At 44.1% G+C, this 13,965-nt stretch overlaps 1 long non-coding RNA gene across 3 annotated transcripts in view; it reads right to left on the reverse strand.

Moving 5' to 3' along the window:
• LOC145518601 (uncharacterized) overlaps nucleotides 1–13,965 on the reverse strand; it is a 54,795-nt gene that overhangs the window by 5,283 nt on the left and 35,547 nt on the right. The window contains exon 1 of one of the 3 annotated variants that reach the window (XR_014063022.1): nucleotides 7,948–8,316. The exons of the other annotated variants lie outside the window; for them this stretch is intronic. This is a non-coding gene — a long non-coding RNA (uncharacterized LOC145518601). Of the gene's footprint in view, nucleotides 1–7,947; nucleotides 8,317–13,965 lie in introns of those variants that run through there. 3 annotated transcript variants of the gene reach the window in all.

Raw genomic sequence — 13,965 nt, forward strand, 5'->3', positions numbered from 1 at the left:
TCAAGCTGAATTTAGAAAATTAAGAGGAACCAGAGACCTAATTGCCAACATATGCTGGATCATAGAAAAAATAACAGAATTCCAGAAAAACATCTACTTCTGCTTTATTGATTATTTCAAAGCCTTTGACTGTGTAGATCACAACTGTGGAAAATTCTTAAAGAGACGGGAATACCAGACCACCTGACCTGCCTCCTGAGAAATCTGTATGGAGGTCAAGAAGCAACAGTTAGAATCGGACAAGGCACAAGGGATTGGTTCCAAATTGGGAAAGGAGCACGTCAAGGCTGTATACTGCTACCCTGTTTATTTAACTTATATGCAGGGTACATCATGGGAAACGCTGGGCTGGATGAAAGACAAGCTGGAATCAAGATTGCTGGGAGAAATATCAATAACCTCAGATATACAGATGACACCACCCTTATGGCAGAAAGTGAAGAGGAACTAAAGAGTCTCTTGATGAAAGTGAGAGAGGAGAGTGAAAAAGTTGGCTTAAAACTCAACATTCAAAAAACTAAGATCATGTCATCTGGTCCCATCACTTCATGGCAAATAGATGGGGAAACAATTGAAACAGTGAGAGACTTTATTTTGGGGGGGGCTCCAAAATCACTGCAGGTGGTGACTGCAGCCATGAAATTCAAAGACACTTGCTCCTTGGAAGAAAAGTTATGACCAAGCTAGACAGCATATTAAAAAGCAGAGACATTACTTTGCTGACCAAGGTCCATCTAGTCAAAGCTATGGTTTTTCCAGTATTCATGTATGGATGTGAGAGTTGGACTATGAAGAAAGCTGAGCACTGAAGAATTGATTCTTTTGAACTGTGGTGTTGGAGAAGACTCTTGAGAGTCCCTTGGACTGCAAGGAGGGCCAACCAGTCCATCCAAAAGGACATCAGCCCTGAGTATTCATTGGAAGGACAGATGCTAAAGCTGAAACTCCAACACATTAGCCACCTGATGCGAAGAACTGACTCATTTGAAAAAACCCTGATGCTGGGAAAGATTGAAGGCAGGAGAAGGGGACGACAGAGGATGAGATGGTTGGATGGCATCACTGACTCGATGGACATTAGTTTGAGCCAGCTCTAGGGGTTGGTGATGGACAGGGAAGCCTGGTGTGCTGCAGTCCATCGGGTTGTAAACAGTTGGTCTCGACTGAGTGATTGAACTGAACTGAACTTGCACCATTTCAGGAAGTGATTCAGTTTTCCCAGGTATCTTTCAAGCATATACGAATGCATGGCATATATTAAACCTCTGACTGTTTTTCTCCAGTTCATCTTCCTTTCATTATGAGGATCTCAATGAAGAACATCGAAGGGTAGAGAGAAAATTATCTTTCCTCTCATATAATGCAATACAATAGTATTCAGAGATACAAAGGAATGAACCACCAACCCATTTATTAAAAAAAGCATGAATCTAACACATTACTAAGCGAAGAAATCCAGCCTCAAGTGCTACACACTGTACAAACTTATCAGACATTCTAGAAAAGGCAAAACAGACATGATAAACAGTTTATGGAATATGTGGTTGAAATATTTTATATGGTATTGTAGTGATAAACACCTGCCACTATGCATTTGTCTAAGCACATATATTTTTGTTTTTAGAACCCAACAAGTAAATTATTACCTATTCAAATTTATTTATTTATGGTATGGGAGTGTCAAAGACTGGAATGCAGAATTTAACTGACTGATTGAGAAATGTACGAAAAACTTCAGGACTTCCCTGGTGGTCCAGTGGTTAAGACTCCACATTGCCAATTCAGGAAAGGTGGGTTCAATTCCTGGTCAGGGACCTAAAATCCCACATGCCATATAGCACAGCCAAGAGATTTTTTTAAAAAAAGAAGAAAAAGAAAAAATCCACTCTTAGTGGTAGGACAAAATGAGCTGACCTAAGTTCACTGTGGGAAATGAATGGGATCTGCAGGCAAAGGCAAAGTGTACCATGCACAAACAATGGACTCTGTAAGTTCTTTCCTATGGGAGCGTGTAGCTAACAGGACTGGAACTACTGTATCAGTCATCTAACGGAACAGGCACTGGATTTGATAAATGACAAGTAGTGGGAGCCGGGTTTCTTACCCCTGGAGTGGGAAGTTACAGGCGGACAAAGGGAGAAGGTTACAATACCTGTGTCATAACAGGTCAGGTTGGAGACATAATTATAAACTATCTTTAGCCTAATACAAAAACACATAGCTCCCTGTGAAAATCTTCATAATTGTGTGTATGCATAGTCTGGGATACATGCATATGTATTTTCATGCGTTGTCTGCTGAGAATAGTAAGTTCCCACATGCAAGTTTTTATTACCATTCTCTAATAAAAAGGAATAAGGGTTCTTTAAATATGTGGCTGACACTAGGACTGAGACAGTAAATATGTAAAGCAAGATCATCTTAAAGTATGAGAAAGAAGTACCAAAAAATCCCATGAAAGCTGAATTATGTAAAATAAAAACAGGAGAGCATGAAAAAAGCTCTCAACAGCCAAAGCAAGAATAAACTAAGCAGTCTAATAACGTAATGCTGGATTATAACCAAAAGTTTAAAATAATTTTCATGTGTCCAAACTGGTTTTAAAAAAAAGTTACATAGGTTTTATGAGTAGTGTTGAATAAAAATCTCTATGCAGAAAGATTCTAACAATTGATACTGACACTCAGCTGTCCATCAAGTATGTGAAGCTAACTCCCCTCTCCTCAAGTGCGGGCCCTGCATCATGACTTCCTCCGTAATAAGGCACACAGGACGGACATGGGGAAAACTGACAATAAAGACAAATAACAAAGGTTGGCAAAAATGTACAGAAATTGGAACTCCAACTTTACTTGTGGAGATGTAAAATGGTGCAATCAATGTGTGTAAAACGTCAGCATTTTCTCAAAAATATAGAAATGTAATTATCACGTTTTGGAAGCTCCACTCCTAGACGTACAAACAAAGAATTTAAAACAGGTGTTCAAATATAAAGTTGTACACCAATATTCATAGCAGCACTGTTCTCAACAGCCCAAGGTAAAAACAATGAAAATGTCCACCAACAGGTGAATGAATAAGCACAATAAGGTAGCTCCATCCATAGATGCATTCCTCTGCCATATAAAGGAATATAGTATAACAGAGCCACAGCTGCAGAAAACAGTAGGGGGCTCCTCAAAAACAAACACAGAGTTAACATAGAATCCATCAATCCCGGTCCAGGGAATACACCCATAATATTTAAAACCAAGAACTGGAACAGATATCGTATCCCATATTCATAGAAGCATTAGTCACTGTAGCCAAAAGGTGGAAGCAACACGAGTGTTCCACAGATGAATGGATAAGCACAGTGTAGTATATACACAATGGAACATGATTCAACCTTTAAAAACAAGACAACTCTCACACATGCTCTAATGTGAATGAACCTTCAAGTCATCATGTGAAGTTGAAACAAGGCTGACACAAAAGGAAAGATGTTCTATGATTCCACCAGTACGAGATATCCATATAGGACAAATTCCAAGTAGAGTAAGGTAGCCAGGGATTGAGGGTGGTGATTTTTTAATGGTTACAGTGTCACTTCAGGAAAAGGAAAAGATTCTGGAGATAAATGGTGAGGATATTTTTACAACGTGAGTGCAGTTAATGTTATAGAAGTGCATGCTTAAAATGACTCAGATGATAAATATTATATGTTTGTAATCACAATTAAAAATGATACAGGTTACAACATGGAAAAAGCACTGAAAACATCCTCAGTGAAAGACGCCACACAGAAAAAGCCATGCAGATCATAGTCATCTTGTCACTTTAAATCCACGGAAGTTTTTAACATGAGGGAAAGCCCCAGTGGTGGTCCCAGAAAAAGAGAACTGCATTCGAATGGAGAAAGACATTTGCGCAAAGTTTGGGCAGCTGATGCAAGTTGAAGTGGTCCTATGGATAGGATTGTAATGTGGACACCGTAACTATCCCCCATTTTGGGGTTATGGGCTGGTTCCCTGGGAAAGTGACCCTGTTTTGGGTAAAACACATTGCATTTTTCGGTGTGAATATAGAAAACTTTGTACCACTATTTAAACTTGACACTTTTGAAATTTTACTAGAAAGTAAATTACTTTTCACTACAACCATGTAAGTCACTTGGCCAGAAAATCAGAGATGGCATCAAACATTGCAATAGAGTCCAAGACTTAACCAGACCAAATTCAACTAAAGTAGTGATGCTAACTGCCTTGTAGTAGTCCACATGGTATTAAAGGTCACCGTAGGAAGAGTAGCCACCATGCCTTGGGTACTGTGGATGGCCCTGATGGAACTGAAACTATGAGATGTCTGAATTCTAGTTTTCCATGTAACACTACACCAAAGCAACGGGCAGAACTATAAAGTGAATTCAGGGGCTTCCCTGGCAGTCCAGTGGTGAAGATTCTGCACATCCGCTGCAGGGGATATGGGTTTGATCCTTGGTCAGGGAACTAAGATCCAACATGCTGAGTTGCATGGCCAAAAAATAAATCAGTAGAACTGCAAGATCGTGTGTGATTCTCTACACTAATAGTGAACTATCAGAAAGAGAAATTAAGAAAATAATCCCCTGTAAAATTGCATCCCCCCAAAACTAGAAATTTAATGAAGGACTTGAAAGAGCTGCAAGCTAAAAACTGCAAGACACAGGGCTCAATTAAACTGAACAGACATGAAAAGATATCCCATGCTCATGGGTGACAATACTGCTAAAATCTCCATTCTAACCAAAGTAACATACACATTCATGCAATCACTACCAACATCTCACTGACATTTTTCACAGAAACAAAAACAATGTTAACATCCGTGTGGAACCACAAAGGACCCAGAAGAGCCAAAGTGACCCTGAGAAAGGAGAACAGGCTGGCAGCACCTCCATCCCTGACTTCAATCTACATTACGCACCTAAAGGCACCACAAGACGTGTGGAACTGTATCAGAAACAGGCACAGATACCAGAGAGCCCAGCAATAAATCTACAGGTTCATGGTAATCAATTTACAAGAAAGGAGCTAAGAACACACATCCAGGAAAGGAGAGTCCCCTCAGTAAACCGTGCTGGGAAAACGGACACCACACACCAAGGAACAACGCTGGACACCATTCTATACCACAGACAAAAACTGACTAAAACCCCACAACTTTCCACATCAAGCCCTAACTGTCCTGGGTCCTCTGAAGACAGACCTCAGCAACAGCCACACACAGAAAGTTTCTTCCCAATTTTCCTCACCTTTTCCTTCAGCGGCACCACCTTCCTGAAGGTCCTGAGGAAACCAGACTCCTGTCAGACTCAACTGAACCCCACAATGTACCAAAGATGAAGCCCCAGCAGGTCCTGAGGAAACCAGGCTCCCATCAGCCTGAACTGAACCCCACAATGTCCCAAAGCCAAAGCCCTAATGGGTCCTGAGGGGCCAGACTCCCATCACCCTGGATTGAACCCCAAAATGTATCAAAGCTGAAGCCCCAGTGGGTGCTGAGGAGACCCATTTCCTGTCAGCCTGAAGTGAACCCCACGATGTCCCAAAGCCAAAACTTGAGCAGGTCCTGAGGAGACCAGAATCCCTTCAGCCTGAACTGAACCCCACAAGGTCCCAAAGCTGAAACTCCAATGGGTCCTGAGGAGACCAGACTCCTGTCAGCAGCCACAGGCAGCCAGGTGCTCAGTCACAGCGGGAATTTCGCTTGCGGTGGGAGTAGGTCAGGGAGGCGGGCTCCTCGCTCCCTGCCAGCCAATGAGAATGCAGATCAAGCCTCCCTCACTCGCGCAGGCACAGCTAAGTGGAGACTCCGCCCCTCAGGGCAGTTCCACTAGGTCCATTAAACTATGGAAATTCAAACCGAAATATTGCCAATATCCAAAACTTCTCCAAAATAGTTAAAGAATAATTAACTTGGCACTATAGAATGAAATGTAGTCACCAAATTCACTCAAATTTATTAACAGACAGACATTTAAATTTTGAAACTGTCAAAACTGTGGACATAAACATAGAAAATCTACATGCCCCTGGGTTTGGCCTGTGTATCATGAGCTTTGAGTTTTAACACACAAGCTGTCAGTCCACAGAAGAAAAATATTGTGGACTTTATAGAAACAAAGATGTCTATTCTGAAAGACCTCATTCAGAAAATCAAAATACAAGCCACAAACTGGGAGAAAAATATTTGCAAAATTCATAACTGATACAGGATTTGGACACAAAATAGACAAAGACCTCTTGAACAACCCTATAAACAATAAGTAAAGATCTGAACCCAGCCAAAAAAAAAGTTATACAGATAGTACAAAACAGAAACACGCTCAACATCATACACCATTAGGGAATTACAAATTAAAGTCACGAGCTATCACACTACACATATTAGGACTGCTAAACTCTAAATATATGACAATACCAATTGCTGGAGGCTGAGGAATAGCAGGCGGAGAAGGCAATGGCACCCCACTCCAGTACTCTTGCCTGGGAAACCCTATGGACGGAGGAGCCTGGTGGGCTGCAGTCCGTGGGGTCGCGAAGAGTCGGACACGACTGAGCGACTTCACTTTCACTTTTCACTTTCATGCACTGGAGGAGGAAATGGCAACCCACTCCAGCATTCTTGCCTGGAGAATCCCAGGGACGGAGGAGCCTGGTGGGCTGCCATCTATGGGGTCGCACAGAGTCAGACATGACTGACGCGACTTAGCAGCAGCAGCAGCAGAGGACTAGCAGGAACGCTCCCTCACTGCTGGTGGGACACACGCACAGCCACCTTGTAACACAGTTGGGCAGTTTTATCCAAAGCTAAACAAACCTCACCTTGGGATCCAACAATCGTACTTCCAGTATTTAGGAAACTGCTTTGAAAAATCCATGCCCAAATGCAAACAAAGATGAACTTAGGCACAGCAGCACTATCCAAAATAGTTAAAAGCTTGAAGTAATCAGGGTATCCTTCAACAGATGAATGCATAATCAAATTTGGGTATATCCATGTCAAAGTAAGTAGAACATGCCACTCAAAATATGCCTCTCTGCTGTGAGGATTGCTTAAGTCCACGTCCATCAAAAAAAGAAAAAAAAAAAAGAGGAATCTCCGGAAACTATGTAGCAATTGCCGTTTTGTGATGGACATTTACAACAGAGAAATCTCTGCATTTAAGGGTTGTCCCTGTTTACATTCAGTAAAGCTGAATAATTTCAGATCAATTTACAATCATATAAAATACTACAATTTACAATCCTAATCAGTATACAAAAATCAGTTGCATTTCTATACACTAATAACAATCAGAAACAAAAATTAAGAAAATCCCACTTATAATTGCATCAAAAAGAGTAAAACATCTAGCAACAAACTTAATCAAGGACATAAAAGACCAGTAGTCAGACAACTAGAAAGCACTGATAAAGAAACCAAAGAAAACACAAACAGAAAACTCTTCCATGCTCATGCGCTGGAACAATGAGGAATTAAAGTGTCCATTCCAGCCAAAGCCATCAACAAATACACTGACTGCAATCACAAAATAATATTCACTGGCATTTTTCACAGAAATAGAAATATGCCTAATATTAGGTTGCTAATATTGAACAGGACCTTGAACAGCCAAAAAGACTGAGAAAGAAGAACACAGCTGGAGGCATCTTCCTCTCCGACTTCAAACTACCTCCCGGAGCTGTAGCAACCACCACAGTGAGGAACTGGCACGAACACAGACACACGGACTCGAGGAAAGAACAGAGAGCCCAGGAGTGAACCCACATGTACTGGTCAGTTCATGAAAATCAAACCAGGAACGAGCGAAGAGGAAAGGACAGTCTTCTCGAGAGACAGTGACAGGAAAACTGGCCACCTACACTGAAGAACAGCACTGGTCATCCTCTAGATCATCTAACAGAAATCTAACTGAAAACCCACCATTTCGCACATGGAGCTCTTTGCCCCCCGAGTTCTCTGTGATGGACCTCCGGTCAGCGCTCAGCTGGACACAGGAAACGTCTACTTCATCCTCATTTCTCCCTCTTGCAGCGCCTCCGTGCTGGCGGGCACTGAGGCAACCCCGCTCCTCTCAGCCTGGACGCAGCCCCGTTATCCAGAAGCCCGAGCCTTGACGGCCCTGAGGAGACAAACCTCCCGCCAGCTGGTCACCGAGCCGAGTCTGAAGGCAAAGCGTCCTGTGCCCGCGGGTCAGAGCGGGGTTTGGCGCCCCCTGCGGGCCGCCAGAGAAGAGCGGGCAGCCGCGCGCTCACAGAGCCCAGGGGGCTCACCCAGAAGCAGCTCTGCTGTGAGCACTCAGACCGGAAGCACGAACTGAAATGGAGCAGAATAGCTTCACGACCCTCCTCAAAACACGGCTAAGCAACAATTAGAGCCTATATGGAACGCAGCCATAAAAGGAACGCATTTGAGTCAGTGCTGACGAAGTGGATGGACCTAGAGCATATTAAACAGGGAAGTCAGTCAGAAAGAGAAAGACATGGAATCGAGAAGGATGGTACGGACGAATCTGTTCACAGAGCAGCAATGGAGATACAGACACAGAGAACAGACCGACGGACAAGGGTGGGGAACAAGAGGGAGAGGGTGAGATGAATGGAGAGAGCGGCATGGATGCATGAACACCAACATTTGTAAACAGACAACCAATGGGAATTTGCTGTATGACTCAGGGAACTCAAACTGGGGCTGTGTAATAACCTAGAGAGGTGGGAATGGGTGGGACGTGTGAGGGAGATTCAAGAGCGAGGGGACATTATGTACACCTACGGTTAATTCACGTTGATGTATGACAAATCAAACCAACATTGTAAAACAACGATCAATCAACTAAAAATAAATAACTGTTAAAAAAATATGGAATGAAATGAACACAAACACAAACTTTACAACACCATAATTCAATTTTAAAAACTGTAAAAATTTTAGAAAACAACAAAAGACCTACATGACCTTTGGTCTGGTGATGAGTTCTAACACACAACAAAAGAGCCAACTTGCCAAATTATTAACATAAATTACTTAAAACATTGACTTTTACAATTTTATACACTTACTCTGTGAAGGACCTTACTCGAGAGAACCAAAAGACAAACTGTTAAGGGAACCACTGACCACCCGCCCTTGCCAGGCCCCAGAGAAGAGAAAACACTTGCAGGAGTCGTCTTACAACAAGAGGTCCTGGTACGGAGCCAGGAACTAACAAGCTGCCACCAACCAGGACTCTGGAGAGGTCAAAAGGAGATGCGGGACTCCAGCCCAGAGGGCCTACCAACCTCCCAGGATCCTCCTCGCTGGAATCCATCTCAGCTGAGGGACGCGTGTGCTCCCAGGAAGGATCCCAATTCAGAATGACGGGCAAGAGACAAACCAGAAACTAACCCAATGACCATAAAACCTGAGACTGTGAGCCGCGTGGCAGAGCAGTTCTCTCCGTTTCCCTCGCCCTCCCGCCCTCCGCCCCGGCAGCCCTTCCCAATCAAGCCTCTCGCTTGGACAGCGCTCCGGCCTCGGACAACTCACTTCCAAGGGTCAGACAAGAACCCACTCTCAAGCCCCGGAAGGAGTCCCCCTTCCTTCATCAAAACCAATACCCAGGAGAAAATATCTTCAAAATGCTGTCTTGTGGAGAAGGAAATGGCACCCCTTCCAGTATTCTGGCCTCAGAAATCCCAGGGACAGAGGAGCTTGGTGGCTGCAGTCCAACAGCAGGGCATTTCTGAGGGGAGGAAACAGTCCCAGGAAAGTTGAGGCGCTCGCCAAAAGCCCCAGATCTTTTGATAGCACAGCCAGAACTGTGGCTGAGGACTCCCAGCTGCCAGGCCTCTTCATCCTGGCCTCTCTCACCAGATACATGTGTGGAAAACTAGAATCTAAAATATGCCCTGGTGGCTCCGTGGTCAAGAATCTGCCTGCCAGTGCTGGAGATGCAGGTATGATCCCTGGTACGGGAAGATCCCACATGCTATGGAGTGACTAAGCCCGTGTGCCATGCTCACCAAAACTAGGGAAAAGCCCACAAAGACCCAACAGCCAAAAATAAATAAAATCGTTTTCCTAAAAAATGCATGTCTGACAAAGAATCTGAACTCAAATTGTCCAAGAAGGCTAGAGCAAACAAGCCCATTCATAACTGGTAAAGACTGAAATAGATGCCTGGCCACGGAGGGTATACTGATAGTAAACTATCAGACAAAAACACACTCAAGACACTGGTGGGATGCATGCACAGCCCCCTTTGGAAGACAGTCTGACAGTTTTTTCAGTAACCCCATGGGACAAGCACTGAATTCTATACATGACAAGTGGTGGAAGCCAGTTATCTTACCGTTGGAATGGGAAGTTACAGATACACAAAAGGAAAGGTTACAATATCCATGTCATGGTGGATCAGGGTGGAGACATCATCACAAATTACCTTTAACTGAATATGTCCAAAGGTAAGCTGGAATACATGTATATATTTCCATGTATTGTCAGCTGAGCATATTTAGCTCCTACATGTATGTTTTAAATATCATTCTCTAAGCAAAGGGAACAGGAAATGTCCCTGGTGGGCCGACAGTAAAGAATCTGCCTACCAATGCAGGGAACACGGGTTCAATCCCTGGTCCCAGAAGATTCCACCTGCCCAGGGGCAACTAAGCTCCCGTACAACTATTGAAGCTTGCATGCTCCAGAGCCCAAGTTCTGCAACCAGAGAAAGCACTTCAATGAGAAGTCATAGGACAGCAACTAGAGGGTAGCCTCTGCTCACTACAACTAGACATCTAGCAACAAAGACCCAGCATAGTCAAAAATAATTTAATGTTAAAAAAAAAAGGACAGAAGTTCTTTGAAGAAATGACTGAGACTAGGGGTGAGACAGTAAATATATAAACCAGGGTAATCTTACATTATGAGAAAGTAAAGAAAGTAAAGACAACTATCAAGCTGTCCAAAATGATGAAAATGAATGATTGCACAGTTTTATCTGTATACACTAGCAAATAACAATCTGAAAAGGAATTTAAAAAAACAATTCCCTTTCAATAATGTCAGCATTAATAAAATAACTTGTCACAGATGTAATGAGGATGACAAAACTGGCACACTGTAAACTATACATGATTGCTGGAAAATATCCTAAATACATGTACAGATATTCCATAGCGATGGAAAGACTTAAGATGGCAATACCATGGAATGCATCTTCAATCTGAAATGAAGGTTCAATATGAATTACAAAAGGCTGAAAGGTTGTTGCTAAACCATGAAAGATGCCAGGATTCTTGGCCTCCAGAGGAGAAGAATTCAATCCAGGGCCAGTGACGAAGCTTGATCGCTCAGAGCTTTTGTGTCATAGTTTTATTAAAGTATAAAAGAGAGAAAGCTGCTGACACAGACATCAGAAGGAGGTAGAAAGAGTACCCCCTGCTAGTCTTTAGCCAGATGTTATACAGCCACTAACAGTCTGCTAATTAAAGAAAGGCAACGTCTCAGAGAATGGCACCAGGCCCCTCACCCACAACAAGCATTGAGATAACATTGACAGCAGGTGAGTCATCCCAGGCCATAAAATGATTGACCTGAATCTTGAAGAAAGGCAGATTTCTAAGCAAATATATTGTTTCATTAACGTAGATTAGGAGAACAAGGTAAGAGTAAAACATACTGGTTTGTCAAGTCGGTTCTGAGCCTTTAGGAGAACCAACTTGAAGACAGAGTCTAGGGTAAATACATAGCACATTAACATAACTTAAGACAAACATTTCCATAAGAAAAATGCATTGCTTACCTCAAGGTTTGAGAAAAGTTAAGTTCAGGTGGAGCCAGGAGTCGTCATGGCAACACAGATTTTTAAGAGAAACTTCCTTTTAAATTTGTATACAGAAGGGCAAAAAATGCAACACTAGTTTTTTTCCTCTCGCCTCTTAAGAGAGAGAGAAAAAAAAACATTTGACACTTGCAGCCTGTTCCCTCTGTCCGGAGACCCCTGGCCTTCCTGCCTGTTACCCTCTCGAGGCCTTTAGGAAGCAATACACAAGCTGACCCTAACATACACGTGGAGTGACAAGGGACTCCAAGGAGGCAAAACAATCACATGAGTCTGCAGTTCAAAGGGCCTCCGGTGTGCTGTGCTAAGTCGCTTCAATCATGTCTGACTGTCAGAGCCCGCCAGGCTCCTCTGTCCAGGGGAATTTTCCAGGCAAGGGTACTGGAGTGGGTTGTCATGCTCTCCTCCAGGGGATCTTCCCAACCCAGGGATCGAATTCCTGCATTGGCAGGTAGGTTCTTTACCACTAGCACCACCTGGGGCAAAAGTGCCTAAATGGAGATCAGGGAAACCCAGTTAGGAGAAAAGAGGAGGCTCAGAGAAAAGGAAGTGAGGGAAGGAGACTCTTAGTCACATTCAGAGAAGCCCAGCAGGTAGTTCTCCAGGTGGAAGAGGAGGAGGAAGCAGGCTGGAGCTACATAGAAGACGAAAGAGGGAACTAAAGCAGAGGCCCCCAACCTCTAGGATCTGATGCCTGATGATCTGAGGTGACGCTGATGAAATAACAATAGAAACAAGTGCCCGCTCACTCAGCCAACCCTTTGTGACCCTATGGACTGTAGCCCACAAGACTCCTCAGTCCATTGAATTCTTCAGGCAAGAATACTGGAGCGGGCTGTCATTTCCTTCTCCAGGAGATCTTCCCGACCCAGGGATTGAACCTGGTTCTCCGCGTTGCAGGCAGACTCTTTACCAACTGAGCCTCCAGGGGACAGAAATAGAAACCGAGCACACGGGAAACAGAGGGCACTGGACACATGCTGGGGAGGAGGCTCATTACAAACCCCGGAGCCAGGGTTCCCGGAAGGATATCCCATTCTCCCTTGGACCGTCCTCCACCCTCTCTGGGTCTCAGTTTCCTCATCTGTAAAATCATGGACAACTGACTATAATTCAATCCTGGAACCCAAGCCTATTGAGAGGGATGGGAAATATTACTCCAAGGCCTGGATGACAGACCAGATTTAAAGAAAAATATGGCATTGCTGCTTTTCAGTCAAACAGACAAATACAATCCAGGAAGGAGTCCCTGGCCCTGCGGGATTTGCCTAGGGGTCTAGTCTGGGAAATTCTTACACATTCGGAGATGGCTCCGAGCTGGATTTCCACAAACAAGAACATCCATGCAAAGGACAAGCCTGCGGAGCTCTGTGCCCATCAGCCACGGGAAGAGACTGCCTCCCGACAGCCAGCAGCATTTACAAGTGACCTCCTAAGGCCATCACCAAACTTCAGGGGCACCTCTGGGTTTTCTGTTTCCCTCACTTTTCTGACTCTTTTCTTAAAAACACGCACATTTCTTCATAGAATGCCACAGTGGAAGGAAAATAGGCCTTCAATTTTAGACCTCAATTTGCAAAAAACTTGAAGCTTTTTTTTTTTTAATTAAAGCGCAACATAATTTAAAGATTTTACACGTTCTAATTATTCAATTCCAAAACACCACACTTATTGCACAGGGTCCCCATGGAAAGGCCCCCTCTCAGCAGGACAGCCACAGATGCCACCATGAAAGGTCAGCAAGGTGCCCTCCTCCCTTCTTTTCTGCCTGGGTGGCCGCCAGGCTTTTAAATCCATGCACCCTACTAAGTTTCTAGGGTGCAATTCGTGGACCCCTCCCTTTCCCATCCCAGAAGGTGGTCAAGGGCCCGCTGGGCTGCAAACTGCCCCAAGCAGGGCTGGGCCAGCCGGCCAGAGGAAGGGTTGTGGAGTCCCAGCAGGTGAAATCACCAGGCAGCATAAATCCCTTGGACTTCCTGGGGATCTCGCTGCGGGCACTGGGCTGCTTGGGAAAACCGCGCGGGTCTGAGATTTACGCGACGGGGTAAAGTGGTAATAAAGGCCTTCACCCCAGTGGCGAGGCCTTTCTGCGACCGCCAGGTTAGGGGGCTCCGAGACTGTGC

Source organism: Giraffa tippelskirchi, chromosome 8, assembly GCF_054371585.1.
Source record: "Giraffa tippelskirchi isolate mGirTip1 chromosome 8, T2T-mGirTip1v1.2.pri, whole genome shotgun sequence".
In the NCBI taxonomy this organism is placed as follows: Eukaryota; Metazoa; Chordata; class Mammalia; order Artiodactyla; family Giraffidae; genus Giraffa; species Giraffa tippelskirchi.